This window comes from Arachis stenosperma, chromosome 10 (genome assembly GCF_014773155.1).
Source record: "Arachis stenosperma cultivar V10309 chromosome 10, arast.V10309.gnm1.PFL2, whole genome shotgun sequence".
Classification (NCBI taxonomy): domain Eukaryota; kingdom Viridiplantae; phylum Streptophyta; class Magnoliopsida; order Fabales; family Fabaceae; genus Arachis; species Arachis stenosperma.
In genome coordinates this window covers 68,215,072-68,230,040 of record NC_080386.1, presented here as the reverse complement: position 1 = coordinate 68,230,040, position 14,969 = coordinate 68,215,072, and the positions used below count along the sequence as shown (strand labels likewise).

The 14,969-nt window shown below is 39.9% G+C and overlaps 1 non-coding gene across 1 annotated transcript; it reads left to right on the top strand.

Moving 5' to 3' along the window:
- The first annotated feature begins 6,241 nt into the window (after positions 1 to 6,241).
- LOC130958957 (small nucleolar RNA R71) lies at positions 6,242 to 6,349 on the top strand. The gene has a single exon (XR_009078055.1). It is a non-coding gene; the product is annotated as a small nucleolar RNA R71 (small nucleolar RNA).
- Positions 6,350 to 14,969: the final 8,620 nt, after the last annotated feature.

Here is a 14,969-nt window from a genome sequence, read left to right as displayed (position 1 = left end):
AGTCATCCATAAAGACTTCAATGAATCTTTTAATCATATCTGAAAATATGGAGAGCATGCACCTTTGGAATGTTGCAGGTGCATTGCACAATCCAAAGGGCATTCTCCTATAAGCAAAGACACCATATGGACAAGTAAATGAAGTTTTCTCCTAGTCCTTGGGGTCTACAACTATTTGGTTTGTAGCCCAAATAACCGTCCAAAAAGAAATAGTATTCATGTCTGGCCAATCTTTCAAGCATCTAATCCATGAATGGTAAGGGGAAGTGATCCTTCCTGGTTGCCTCATTAAGCTTCCTGTAGTCAATACACATGCGCCAGCCAGTCACTGTTCTTGTTGGTATCAAATCATTCTTCTCATTTGATACAACAGTGACCCCTCCTTTCTTAGGAACTACTTGCACAGGGCTTACCCAAGGGTTGTCTGAGATGGGGTAAATCACCCCTGCTTGCCACAACTTCAACACTTCTTTTTGGACTACTTCATTCATGGTTGGATTCAGCCTTATTTGTTGTTGTCTTGAGGGCTTAGCACCTTCTTCAAGTAGGATCTTGTGCATACACATTGAATGCCTGATTCCTTTTAAGTCTGCAATTGTTCAGCCTATAGCATCCTTGTGTTGTTTCAGCACTTGGATAAGCTCCTCTTCTTGCTCCTTACTCAAGCTTGAATTGATGATCACTGGGTAAGTGTTGTTGTTACCCAAATATGCATATTTCAAACTTGGTGGTAAGGTCTTCAGCTCTAGTTTTGGTGCCTCTACTTCCTCGTTGTCCTTGTGGTTCGGCATGATTAAATTCTCCATGGTTCCTTGTGGAAGTTCTTCACTTAATGCTTGTTGCTCTAGCTCCATAGTTCCTTCACATTGTTCTTCTTCCAAAACTCCTTGAACTATCTGTTCTATGGTGTCTACCATCATGCATTCTCCTATGGATTCCTTAGGTTAACTGGTGCACGAAATTGTGATCACTACAACTTCGCACAACTAACCAGCAAGTGCACTGGGTCGTCCAAGTAATACCTTACGTGAGTAAGGGTCGATCCCACGGAGATTGGTGGTATGAAGCAAGCTATGGTCATCTTGTAAATCTCAGTCAGGCAGACTCAATTGGGTATAGTGATGAACGAAAATAACATAAAAGATAAGGATAGGGATACTTATGTATATCATTGGTGTAAGAGCTTCAGACAAGCGTATGAAGATGCCTTCCCTTCCGTCTCTCTGCTTTCTTACTGTCTTCATCCAATCCTTTCTTACTCCTTTCCATGGCAAGCTCGTGTAGGGTTTCACCGTTGTCAGTGGCTACCTCCCATCCTCTCATTGAAAGCGATTGCATATGCCCCTGTCACGGTCATAGCGGAATTCATCTGTCGGTTCTCAATCAGGCCGGAATAGAATCCAGTGATTCTTTTGCGTCTGTCACTAACGCCCCGCCCTCAGGAGTTTGAAGCACGTCACAGTCATTCAATCATTGAATTCTACTCAGAATACCACAGACAAGATTAGACCTTCCGGATTCTCTTGAATGCCGCCATCAGTTCTTGCCTATACCACGAAGACTCTGATCTCACGGAATGGCTGGCTCGTTTGTCAGGCGAGCACTCGGTTGTCAGGCGATCAACCATGCATCATGCAATCAGAAATCCAAGAGATATTCACCAAGCCTCGAATGCTTGTAGAACAAGAATGGTTGTCAGTCACCTTGTTCATAGGTGAGAATGATGATGAGTGTCAATCATCACCTTCATCAAGTTGAAGAACAAGTGATATCTTGGTAAAAGAACAAGCGGAGTTGAATAGAAGAACAATAGTAATTGCATTAATACTCGAGGTACAGCAGAGCTCCACACCTTAATCTATGGTGTGTAGAAACTCCACCGTTGAAAATACATAAGAACAAGGTCTAGGCATGGCCGAATGGCCAGCCCCCAAATGATCTAAGAACTAGATGTCCAAAGATGATCAAAGGATCTAAAAATAATCCAAAGATTAAAATACAATAGTAAAAGGTCCTACTTATAGAAAACTAGTAGCCTAGGGTGTACAGAGATGAGTAAATGACATAAAAATCCACTTCCGGGCCCACTTGGTGTGTGCTTGGGCTGAGCAATGAAGCATTTTCGTGTAGAGACTCTTCTTGGAGTTAAACGCCAGCTTTTATGCCAGTCTGGGCGTTTAACTCCCATTTAGGTGCCAGTTCCGGCGTTTAACGCTGGGATTTCTGAGGGTGACTTTGAACGCCGGTTTGGGCCATCAAATCTTGGGAAAAGTATGGACTATCATATATTGCTGGAAAGCCCAGGATGTCTACTTTCCAACGCCGTTGAGAGCGCGCCAATTGGGCTTCTATAGCTCCAGAAAATCCACTTCGAGTGCAGGGAGGTCAGAATCCAACAGCATCTGCAGTCCTTTTCAGTCTCTGAATCAGATTTTTGCTCAGATCCCTCAATTTCAGCCAGAAAATACCTGAAATCACAGAAAAACACACAAACTCATAGTAAAGTCCAGAAAAGTGAATTTTAACTAAAAACTAATAAAAATATACTAAAAACTCAACTCAAACTACTAAAAACATACTAAAAACAATGCCAAAAAGCGTACAAATTATCCGCTCATCACAACACCAAACTTAAATTGTTGCTTGTCCCCAAGCAACTGAAAATCAAATAAGATAAAAAGAAGAGAATATACTATAGACTCCAAATTATCAATGAAACTTAGCTCCAAATTAGATGAGCGGGACTAGTAGCTTTTTGCCTCCAAACAGTTTTGGCATCTCACTCTATCCTTTGAAATTCAGAATGATTGGCTTCTTTAGGAACTCAGAATCCAAATAGTGTTATTGATTCTCCTAGTTAAGTATGATGATTCTTGAACACAGCTATTTATTGAGTCTTGGCTGTGGCCCAAAGCACTCTGTCTTCCAGTATTACCACCGGATACATACATGCCACAGACACATAATTGGGTGAACCTTTTCAGATTGTGACTCAGCTTTGCTAGAGTCCCCAATTAGAGGTGTCCAGGGTTCTTAAGCACACTCTTTTTGCCTTGGATCACAACTTTATTTCTTTCTTTTTCTTCCTTTTTCTTCCCCTTTTTCGTTTTTCTCTTTCTCTCTCTTTTTTTTTCTTTCTTTTTTTTTTGTATTCACTGCTTTTTCTTGCTTCAAGAATCATTTTTATGATTTTTCAGATCCTCAGTAACATGTCTCCTTTTTCATCATTCTTTCAAGAGCCAACAATTTTTAACATTCATGAACAACAAATTCAAAAGACATATGCACTGTTCAAGCATACATTCAGAAAACAAAAAGTATTGTCACCACATCAAACTAATTAAGCTAGTTTTAAAGATGAATTTGAAATCCTGTACTTCTTGTTCTTTTGTGATAAAAACAGTTTTCATTTAAGAAAGGTGATGGATTCATATTCATAGCTTTAAGGCATAGACACTAAGACACTAATGATCATAAGACACAAACATGGATAAACATAAGCATAAAAATTCGAAAAACAGAAAAATAAAGAACAAGGAGTTTAAAGAACGGGTCCACCTTAGTGATGGCGGCTTGTTCTTCCTCTTGAGGGTCTTATGGAGTGCTTGAGCTCCTCAATGTCTCTTCCTTGTCTTTGTTGCTCATCTCTCATGATTCTTTGATCTTCTCTAATTTCATGGAGGAGGATGGCATGTTCTTGGTGCTCCACCCTTAGTTGTCCCATGTTGGAACTCAATTCTCCTAGGGAGGTGTTCAGTTGCTCCCAATAGTCTTGTGGAGGAAAGTGCATCCCTTGAGGTATCTCAGGGATCTCATGATGAGAGGGGTCTCTTTGTTTGCTCCATCTTCTTCTTAGTGATAGGCTTGAGGTCATGCCTTCTCAATTGAACCGGCTTTGGATGCCATAAATGGTTATGGAAAAACAAAAAGCAATGCTTTTACCACACCAAACTTAAAAGGTTTGCTCGTCCTCGAGCAAAAGAAGAAAGAAGAAAGTAGAAGTAGAAGGAATGAGGAAGAAGGGAAATGGCTTTGTGGTTCGGCCAAAAGGGGAAGAAGTAGTGGTTTGAATTTGGATGGTGAGGTAAGTGGGGTTTTATGGAGGTGAGTGGTGAAGAGAGAGATGGGATTTGATAGGTGAGGGGTTTGTGGGGATCCTGTGGGGTCCACAGATCCTTAGGTGTCAAGGAAAAGTCATCCCTGCACCAAATGTTGCTCAAAATCACGTTTTGAGCTATTTCTGGCGTTAAACGCCGGGCTGGTGCCCATTCCTGGCGTTTAACGCCAGGTTCTTGCCCCTTACTGGCGTTTAACGCCAGTCTGGTGCCCCTTTCTGGCGTTAAACGCCCAGAATGGTGCCAGACTGGGCGTTAAACGCCCAACTGCTACCCTCACTGGCGTTTAAACGCCAGTGAGTTCTTCCTCCAGGGTGTGCCGTTTTTCTTCCTGTTTTTCATTCTGTTTTTGCTTTTTCAATTGATTTTGTGTCTTCTTATGATCATCAACCTACAAAATAAGATAAAATAGCAAAGGAAAATATATAAAATATAACATTGGGTTGCCTCCCAACAAGCGCTTCTTTAATGTCAGTAGCTTGACAGAGGGCTCTCATTGAGCCTCAGAAATGCTCAGAACCGTGTTGGAACCTCCCAATACCAAACTTAGAGTTTGACTGTGGGGGCTCTGCTTGGCTCTGTTTTGAGAGAAGCTCTTCATGCTTCCTCTCCATGATGATAGAGGGATGTCCTTGGGCCTTAAACACCAAGGATTCTTCATTCACTTGAATGATCAACTCTCCTCTATCAACATCAATCACAGCCTTTGCTGTGGCTAGGAAGGGTCTGCCAAGGATGATGGATTCATCCATGCACTTCCCAGTCTCTAGGACTATGAAGTCAGTAGGGATGTAATGGTCCTCAATCTTCACCAAAACATTCTCTACAAGTCCATGAGCTTGTTTTCTTGAATTGTCTACCATCTCTAATGAGATTCTTACAGCTTGCACCTCAAGGATCCCTAATTTCTCCATTACAGAGAGGGGCATGAGGTTTACACTTGACCCTAAGTCACACAAGGCCTTCTTGAAGGTCATGGTGCCTATGGTGTAAGGTATAGAAAACTTCCCAGGATCCTGCCTCTTTTGAGGCAGTTTCTGCCTAGACAAGTCATCCAGTTCTTTGGTGAGCAAAGGTGGTTCTTCCTCCCAAGTCTCATTTCCAAATAACTTGTCATTCAGTTTCATGATTGCTCCAAGGTATTTAGCAACTTGCTCTTCAGTGACATACTCATCCTCTTCAGAGGAAGAATACTCATCAGAGCTCATGAATGGCAGAAGTAAGTCCAATGGAATCTCTATGGTCTCATTTTGAGCCTCAGATTCCCATTGTTCCTCATTGAGGAACTCAGAGGAGATTGGTACACGCCCACTGAGGTCTTCCTCAGTGGCGTCCTCCTCCTCTCTTTCCTCTCCATATTCGGCCATGTCTATGGCTTTGCACTCTCCTTTTGGATTTTCTTCTGTATTACTTGGGAGAGTGCTAGGAGGGAGTTCAGTAACTTTCTTGCTCTGCTGACCCACTTGTCCTTCCAAATTTCTGATGGAGGACCTTGTTTCAGTCATGAAACTTTGAGTGGTTTTGATTAGATCAGAGACCATGGTTGCTAAGTCAGAGGGGTTCTGCTTAGAATCCTCTGTCTGTTGCTGAGAAGATGATGGAAAAGGCTTGCCATTGCTAAACCTGTTTCTTCCACCATTATTGTTATTGAAACCTTGTTGAGGTTTCTCTTGATTTTTCCATGAGAAATTTGGGTGATTTCTCCATGAAGAATTATAGGTGTTTCCATAGGGTTCTCCTAGGTAATTCACCTCTTCCATTGAAGGGTTCTCAGGATCATAAGCTTTTTCCTCAGATGAAGCTTCCTTAGTACTGCCAGGTGCATTTTGCATTCCAGACAGACTTTGAGAAATCAAATTGACTTGTTGAGTCAATATCTTGTTCTGAGCCAATATGGCATTCAGAACATCAATCTCAAGAACTCCTTTCTTCTGACTTGTCCCATTGTTCACAGGATTCCTTTCAGAAGTGTACATGAATTGGTTATTTGCAACCATTTCAATAAGCTCTTGAGCCTCTGTAGGCGTCTTCTTCAGATGAAGAGATCCTCCAGCAGAGCTATCCAAGGACATCTTGGATAGTTCAGAGAGACCATCATAGAAAATACCTATGATGCTCCATTCAGAAAGCATGTCTGAAGGACATCTTCTGATTAATTGTTTGTATCTTTCCCAAGCTTCATAGAGGGATTCTCCATCCTTCTGTCTGAAGGTTTGGACTTCCACTCTAAGCTTACTCCATCTTTGTGGTGGAAAGAACTTTGCCAAGAAGGCATTGACTAGCTTTTCCCAAGAGTCCAGGCTTTCTTTAGGTTGAGAATCCAACCATATTCTAGCTCTGTCTCTTACAGCAAAAGGAAATAGCATCAGTCTATAGACCTCAGGGTTAACCCCATTAGTCTTGACTGTGTCACAGATTTGCAAGAATTCAGCTAAGAACTGATGAGGATCTTCCATTGGAAGTCCATGGAACTTGCAATTCTGTTGCATTAGAGAAACTAATTGAGGCTTAAGCTCAAAGTTGTTTGCTCCAATGGCAGGGATAGAGATGCTTCTCCCATAGAAATCAGGAGTAGGTGCAGTGAAGTCACCCAGCACCTTCCTTGCATTGTTGGCATTGTTGTTGTTTTCGGCTGCCATGTGTTCTTCTTCCTTGAAGAATTCGGTCAGGTCCTCTAAAGAGAGTTGTGCCTTGGCTTCTCTTAGCTTTCTCTTCAAGGTTCTCTCGGGTTCAGGGTCAGCTTCAACAAGAATGCCTTTGTCTCTGCTCCTGCTCATATGAAAGAGAAGAAAACAAGAAAATATGGAATCCTCTATGTCACAGTATAGAGATTCCTTGAGGTGTCAGAGGAAAAGAAAAGTAGAAGACAGAAGTAGAAAATTCGAACTTATCAAAGAAGATGGAGTTCGAATTTTGCATTAAGGAGTAGAGTTAGTTCAGAAATAGAAGGATGTGAGAAGAAGGGAAGTAATTTTCGAAAATTAAGTAAAAGATTTTGAAAACATTTTGAAAAACACTAATTGATTTTCGAAAATAAAAGTGGAAAAGAAATCAAGTGATTTTTGAAAAAGATTTGAAATTAGAAATCAAAAAGATATGATTGAAAACTTATTTTGAAAAAGATGTGATTGAAAAATTATGGTTTTAAAAAGATATGATTGAAAAGATATGATTTGAAAAACATTTTAAAAAGATATGATTTGAAAACAATTTTGAAAAGATATGATTTTTAAAAATTAATGACTTGCCTAACAAGAAAAGATATGATTCAAACATAAAACCTTCCTCAACAGAAAAGGCAAAAAATGTTCAATCAAATCATTAATTGTTAGTAAGTATCTTAGAAAAAGGAAAGAAATTGATTTTGAAAACATTTGATTGAAAAGATATGATTTGAAAAAGATTTGATTTTGAAAAACTTTGAAAACTTGAAAAAAAATTGATCTTGAAAACAAAATCTTCCCCCTTGTGCCATCCTGGCGTTAAACGCCCAGAATGGTGCACATTCTGGCGTTTAACGCCCAAACTACTACCCTTTTGGGCGTTAAACGCCCAGCCAGGCACCCTGGCTGGCGTTTAAACGCCAGTCTGTCTTCCTCACTGGGCATTTTTGAATGCCCAGCTTTTTCTGTGTGATTCCTCTGCAGTATGTTCTGAATCTTCAATTCTCTGTATTATTGACTTGAAAAGACACAAATTTAAAAATATTTTTGGATTTTTAATAATAAGGAATAATCAAAATGCAACTAAAATCAAATAACAATGCATGCAAGACACCAAACTTAGTAGTTTGTATACTACTGACACTAACAAGATGAGAATGCACATGAGAAACAACAAAACACTCAAGTCAATAGAATTCAAAGATCAAAACAAGGAAATCATCAAGAACATCTTGAAGATTAATAAAGACACATGCATGAATGCAAAAACATGCAATTGACACCAAACTTAACATGAGACTCTAGACTCAAACAAGAAATATTTTTGGATTTTATGATTTTGTACTTTTTTTTTTGTGCTTTTTCGAAAATTAAGTGAAAAGGAAAATAAAGGTATCAAAATTCTTAATGAGAATTCCAGGAATCATGCAATGTTAGTCTAAAGCTTTAGTCTAAAGGAATTAGACATGGCCGGCTAAGCTTCAGCAGGACATTGCATTCAAGAGCTAAATTGATGATGATCAATCAGCTTTGGTGATGATAAGAACATCACCTTGAAACACTAGAATTCATCCTTAAAGAATTCTGAAAAAAAAAATACCTAATCTAAGCAACAAGATGAACCGTCAGTTGTCCATACACAAGAACAATCCCCGGCAACGGCGCCAAAAACTTGGTGCACGAAATTGTGATCACTACAACTTCGCACAACTAACCAGCAAGTGCACTGGGTCGTCCAAGTAATACCTTACGTGAGTAAGGGTCGATCCCACGGAGATTGGTGGTATGAAGCAAGCTATGGTCATCTTGTAAATCTCAGTCAGGCAGACTCAATTGGGTATAGTGATGAACGAAAATAACATAAAAGATAAGGATAGGGATACTTATGTATATCATTGGTGTAAGAGCTTCAGACAAGCGTATGAAGATGCCTTCCCTTCCGTCTCTCTGCTTTCTTACTGTCTTCATCCAATCCTTTCTTACTCCTTTCCATGGCAAGCTCGTGTAGGGTTTCACCGTTGTCAGTGGCTACCTCCCATCCTCTCATTGAAAGCGATTGCATATGCCCCTGTCACGGTCATAGCGGAATTCATCTGTCGGTTCTCAATCAGGCCGGAATAGAATCCAGTGATTCTTTTGCGTCTGTCACTAACGCCCCGCCCTCAGGAGTTTGAAGCACGTCACAGTCATTCAATCATTGAATCCTACTCAGAATACCACAGACAAGGTTAGACCTTCCGGATTCTCTTGAATGCCGCCATCAGTTCTTGCCTATACCACGAAGACTCTGATCTCACGGAATGGCTGGCTCGTTTGTCAGGCGAGCACTCGGTTGTCAGGCGATCAACCATGCATCATGCAATCAGAAATCCAAGAGATATTCACCAAGCCTCGAATGCTTGTAGAACAAGAATGGTTGTCAGTCACCTTGTTCATAGGTGAGAATGATGATGAGTGTCAATCATCACCTTCATCAAGTTGAAGAACAAGTGATATCTTGGTAAAAGAACAAGCGGAGTTGAATAGAAGAACAATAGTAATTGCATTAATACTCGAGGTACAGCAGAGCTCCACACCTTAATCTATGGTGTGTAGAAACTCCACCATTGAAAATACATAAGAACAAGGTCTAGGCATGGCCGAATGGCCAGCCCCCAAATGATCTAAGAACTAGATGTCCAAAGATGATCAAAGGATCTAAAAATAATCCAAAGATTAAAATACAATAGTAAAAGGTCCTACTTATAGAAAACTAGTAGCCTAGGGTGTACAGAGATGAGTAAATGACATAAAAATCCACTTCCGGGCCCACTTGGTGTGTGCTTGGGCTGAGCAATGAAGCATTTTCGTGTAGAGACTCTTCTTGGAGTTAAACGCCAGCTTTTATGCCAGTCTGGGCGTTTAACTCCCATTTAGGTGCCAGTTCCGGCGTTTAACGCTGGGATTTCTGAGGGTGACTTTGAACGCCGGTTTGGGCCATCAAATCTTGGGCAAAGTATGGACTATCATATATTGCTGGAAAGCCCAGGATGTCTACTTTCCAACGCCGTTGAGAGCGTGCCAATTGGGCTTCTGTAGCTCCAGAAAATCCACTTCGAGTGCAGGGAGGTCAGAATCCAACAGCATCTGCAGTCCTTTTCAGTCTCTGAATCAGATTTTTGCTCAGATCCCTCAATTTCAGCCAGAAAATACCTGAAATCACAGAAAAACACACAAACTCATAGTAAAGTCCAGAAAAGTGAATTTTAACTAAAAACTAATAAAAATATACTAAAAACTCAACTCAAACTACTAAAAACATACTAAAAACAATGCCAAAAAGCGTACAAATTATCCGCTCATCATTAACTCATTGCCTTAAAGACGTTGAAGACCATCTTCTCTTCATGCAATCTCAAGACTAGTTCCCCTTTTTGCACATCAATAGTGGCTTCAGTAGTAGCTAGGAATGGCCTTCCTAAGATAATTAATGTGTTAGCCTCTTCTTCTATATCCAGCACAACAAAGTCAGTTGGGAAAATGAATTCTCCCACTTTCACCAACAAGTCTTCCACTACCCCATGTGGAAATTTGAATGTTCTGTCAGCCAATTGGAGTGCCATTCTTGTTGGCTTGGCTTCCTCAATCTTCATCCTCCTCATCATGGTTAGGGACATGAGGTTGATGCTAGCTCCTAGGTCACACAAGGCTTTCTCATATTGATATCACCTATGATGCAGGGGATTTGAAAACTCCCTGGGTCTTTCATTTTCTGAGGGAGCTTTTTTTGTATGGTTGCACTATACTCTTCAGTTAGCACTATGGTCTCTTTTTCTCCTTAGTTTCTTTTTCTTATCATGAGCTCCTTCAAAAATTTGGCATAAAGTGGCATTTTCTCCAATGCTTCAACAAATGGTATGTTGATTTGGAGCTTTTTCAAGATCTCTAAGAATCTAGAGAACTGGCCATCCTTGCCATCCTTCCTCAGCCTTTGTATATATGGTGCCTTTGGCACATAAGGCTTCAGAACTGGCTTTGGTAAGGATGGGGCAGGGGTCTCTTCTTTATTCTTGTTTTCATGCTTTTTTGCAGCTTCTTCTTCATGGTTACCCTAGCTTGGGGTTGTTTATTCTACAACTTTCCCGCTTCTAAGTGTGATGGGCTTGCACTCTTCTCTTGGGTTGGCCATGGTATCACTGAATGTATGTGTGGGTATTGGGATTTGCTTGGATAAAATCCCTACTTCTGCTTTCAGCTTTGAGATTGCTGTGCCTTGACTCTTCAAATTTGATCTGTATTCTTCTTGATTGGCGTCTATCTTTCTTTTAGCTTGTGTTTGTCTCTGCAAGAGGGTGGAAATGGCTCCTGTCAGCTGTGATGACAGTTGTGCTATTGCAGCCTCTACTCTCTTAAAGTTGCTCTTTATTTCACATGGTTGCATGGTTGAGGTTAATGTGTCTTGATGGTGGTTGTTGTGTGTTTGCTGGGTGGAATGGTATAATGTGTTTTGTGAGTTGTGGTAGGGTCTGTTGTTGCTTGATTGATGGTTGGGGTTGTGATTGTGGTATTAATTGACTTGGTATGGCTTGTTAGGGTCTTGGTTGTGGCTTTGTTGGTTTTCCCACCCAAAATTTGGGTGGTTCTTCCAACATGGGTTGTATGTCTTGGAGTTGGGATCATGTGGTGGTCTAGAATTTTTAACATAGTTTGCTTGCTCCCATTCACATTCAACTTCTGGTGCATCTCCTTGTTGTTGAAGGGCTTGGGCTTGAATGTCTGAGACTTGATTATTCTCCATCTTCTTGGTCAAGGCTGCTAGTTGTACAGTAATCACTTTGTTTTAGGCTAATAGGGCATCTATTGAATTGAGCTCCATTACTCCTCTCTTTTGAGTTCTATCTGAAGCATAAAAATACTCATTCTCAGCCATAGTCTCAATGACATCTATGGCTTCTTCAATGGTTTTCTTCTTATTGAGTGAACCTTCTGAAGAATGATCTACTTCTTGCTTTGACTTATATGACAGCCCTTCATAGAAGATGTGTAGTTGCACCCACTCATTGAACATATCCGGTGGGTATTCCTTTTCAAATCTTTGAACCTCTCACATGCCTCATAGAGTGTTTCACCATCTTGCTGTCTGAAAGTTTGCACCTCAGCTCTTAGCCTGTTGACTCTCTGTGGAGGGTAGAATTTTGCTAGAAATTTGTTTACAATATCATTCCATGTGGTTAAGCTTTCCTTGGGAAATGCTTCCAACCACTTTGCTACCTTATCTCTGAGTGAGAAAGGGAACATAAGTAGCTTGTAGGTGTTAGGACGTACACCATTGGACTTTACAGTATCACAAATCCTCAAGAATGTAGTGAGATGTTGGTTTGGGTCCTCCTGGGCACCCCCTCCATATGAATAGTTATTCTGGATAAGTGTGATGAGTTGAGGTTTCAATTCAAAGTTGTTGGCATGGATTGTTGGCTTCAGGATGTTGCTGCCATAGTTTCCCGGATTTGGATTGATGTAGGAGGCTAAGACTCTCCTCTCTTGCCCAACTTGATTGCCAGAATCTCCTCCAACATTGTCTTACATTTCATCATTCATGGTGGTTCTCAGATCTTCCTCTACTAGTTCCTCTTCAACTATGCTTTGCCTCTAGCCTCCTTTCTTAGTCTAAGGAAGGTCCTTTCAGGTTCACTGTCGAAGGAGGAAGAAGTTTCTCCCCTTCTACCTATCATACATTCAACAAACAGCAAGTAGAGGACAAGTGAAAGAATCACCTTAGTTAAGATTAGTGGTTAACTTGGTTGATGCAATTAATCAAACAGTTAGAAGAATGAAAATATAGACAATGGATAACTCAAATGATCCCAGCAAAAAGACAGAATTCGGAATGAAAAAAGAAATTAAAGAACAATAATAAAAAAATTAACAAGGTAATTAAAATGCTTAATCTAGCTCTCCAATCAATTTAATCATTGTCAAATTCAATCCAATCCCCGGCAGCGGCGCCTGATGATTAGATTTTTGACGGTTTAGAATTTCACAAATGAAATCTCGTTGTAAAGTATAGTTTCTAAACCAAACAATAATCCTTTCATACAAAAAGTTGTTTGTCACAAGTACAAACCCCTAAAATTTATAAACCGAAGTATTAGACCTCGGGTCGTTCTCCCTAGGAATTGTAATGAAGTGTCTTGTTATTGGTTATGAGTTATATTTGGGGTTTTTAAGATTTTGGACAAGAAATATAAATGGCAAAGGAAATAAACTAACAACTAACAAAGCTCTTGGCAAGATATGAGAACTAGAAGTCCTATCATAGTTATCCCCCTCAATTGTGATGACAAATTGTCCATTGCTCCCACTTAGTTAACCTCTAACCATGGAGGAAAGTCAAGTGGATGAATCAATTTGATTCCTCAAGTCCTAATCAACTCCTAAAGGAAAGACTAGCTTTAGAGGCATTCAAATTAATTAGCAACTTCTAACTATCAATCAACAAAGGAATTAGATAACTCAAGAGTCACTAATTACTCTACCTAGGCCAAGAGGAACAAAACCTACACTAAAATCCAACCAAGCATTTCATCAAACACTTAGAAGGCATAAAAGGAAAGCATAGTAAGTTGACAACAAGAATAGAATCTAACAACAATTATTGAAATGAATTAACAACAACAATCAAGGAGATCACAATTATCATGAATTACCTCAAATTGCATTATTGAAAGAAAACAAAAGAACAACAATCTATCCAAAACAAAATGAAGAATTACAATTATTAAAGCACATAACTAGAAAGAGGAAGACGAGAAAAGTAAGAATTGATAGAGGAGAAGTGAATTAAAGCATGAATTAAACCTAGATCTAAGAAGAGAGATTAACCTAAACCTAATCCTAATTCTAGAGAGAACTGAGAGCTTCTCTCTCTAAAACTACTCTAAACTAAAGCTATGACTAATGGTAACTAACTTCTAATTCTCTTCCCCCTTTAATCCTTGATCCTTTTATTCCTTTCTATCAGCACTTGGCGCCAAAATGGGTTCAGAAACCCTTCTAAATCGCCAGGCACGTGTTGCTTTAATGAAGTCATTTGCGGGTTGCGACGCGTGCACGCACGGTACGCGTGCGCGTCCCTAGCCGATTCTGCAATGCGCGCGCGAGCGCCTTGTGCGCGTGCGCGTGCTCGGCTGATTTCACTTCTTTGACTTTTCATGCTTCTCTCCACTTGTATGCTTCCTTCCTTGCCCCCTTTGATCCATGCCTAGCCTATTTCAATCCTGGAATTACTAGCAAACACATCAAGGCATCTTATGGAATCAAGGAGGAATTAGAATTCATCAAAATAATGCTTAAAAAGCATGTTTTTACACTTAAGCACAAATACGGGAGAGATTACAAAACCATGCTAATTCATAGGCTAAATGCGAGAAAAGGTCATCAAAATACTCTAAATTCAATACAAGATAAACCCTAAAAGTGGGGTTTATCAGCTCCATAAAACTTGATTACCGGATTTCACCCCCACACGAAAATGATGAATCCGTTCTTTTGGCAAGCGCACCAAAATTATCGTCAAGTAATAACCCACAGTGGAGTGGGATCGTATCCACAGAGATTGCCAGATTTGAGCAACTTTAATCAATTAGTGAATTAGTCAAGCTAAACAGAATGGATTGTGATTAAAGAATTATAAATGGGCAGAAATATAAATGACTAAAAGATAAAAAAAGCAGTAAAGTGCAAAAATAGAAATGGCAAGAATGTAAAGGGCAGAAGATTAAATGAATTAATTGTAAATGAGAATGGGGATTTGCAGAATATAGAAGAAAGCTATAAAGAATGTGAAAGATGAGAATAAGGGGATTCATTGAGATCAGGAGATGTTGTCTCTTTGAATTAAATCCAGCTTATATCCTCTTCAATCATGCAACTCATTGACCTCTTGGCAATCATGATTGATTGAGTCCCAATCCTTTGGTGACTCAATCTCTCAGATCTTGATCAATAGCTAATTCCTTGGTCTAATTGCTCATGAAGAGAGATATGCTTTGTCCTTGATTATACCACACATCATCATAGGTCCAAGTAGAGGGAGGATTATATGTCACCATATCTAAATACCAAAACCCAGATCCTACTCAAGTGTGAGAAGGGATTTCTAGCATGGTTTCATGTTTTCTTTTCCAAGGTTCCCATGAAACCTATTTTGCAT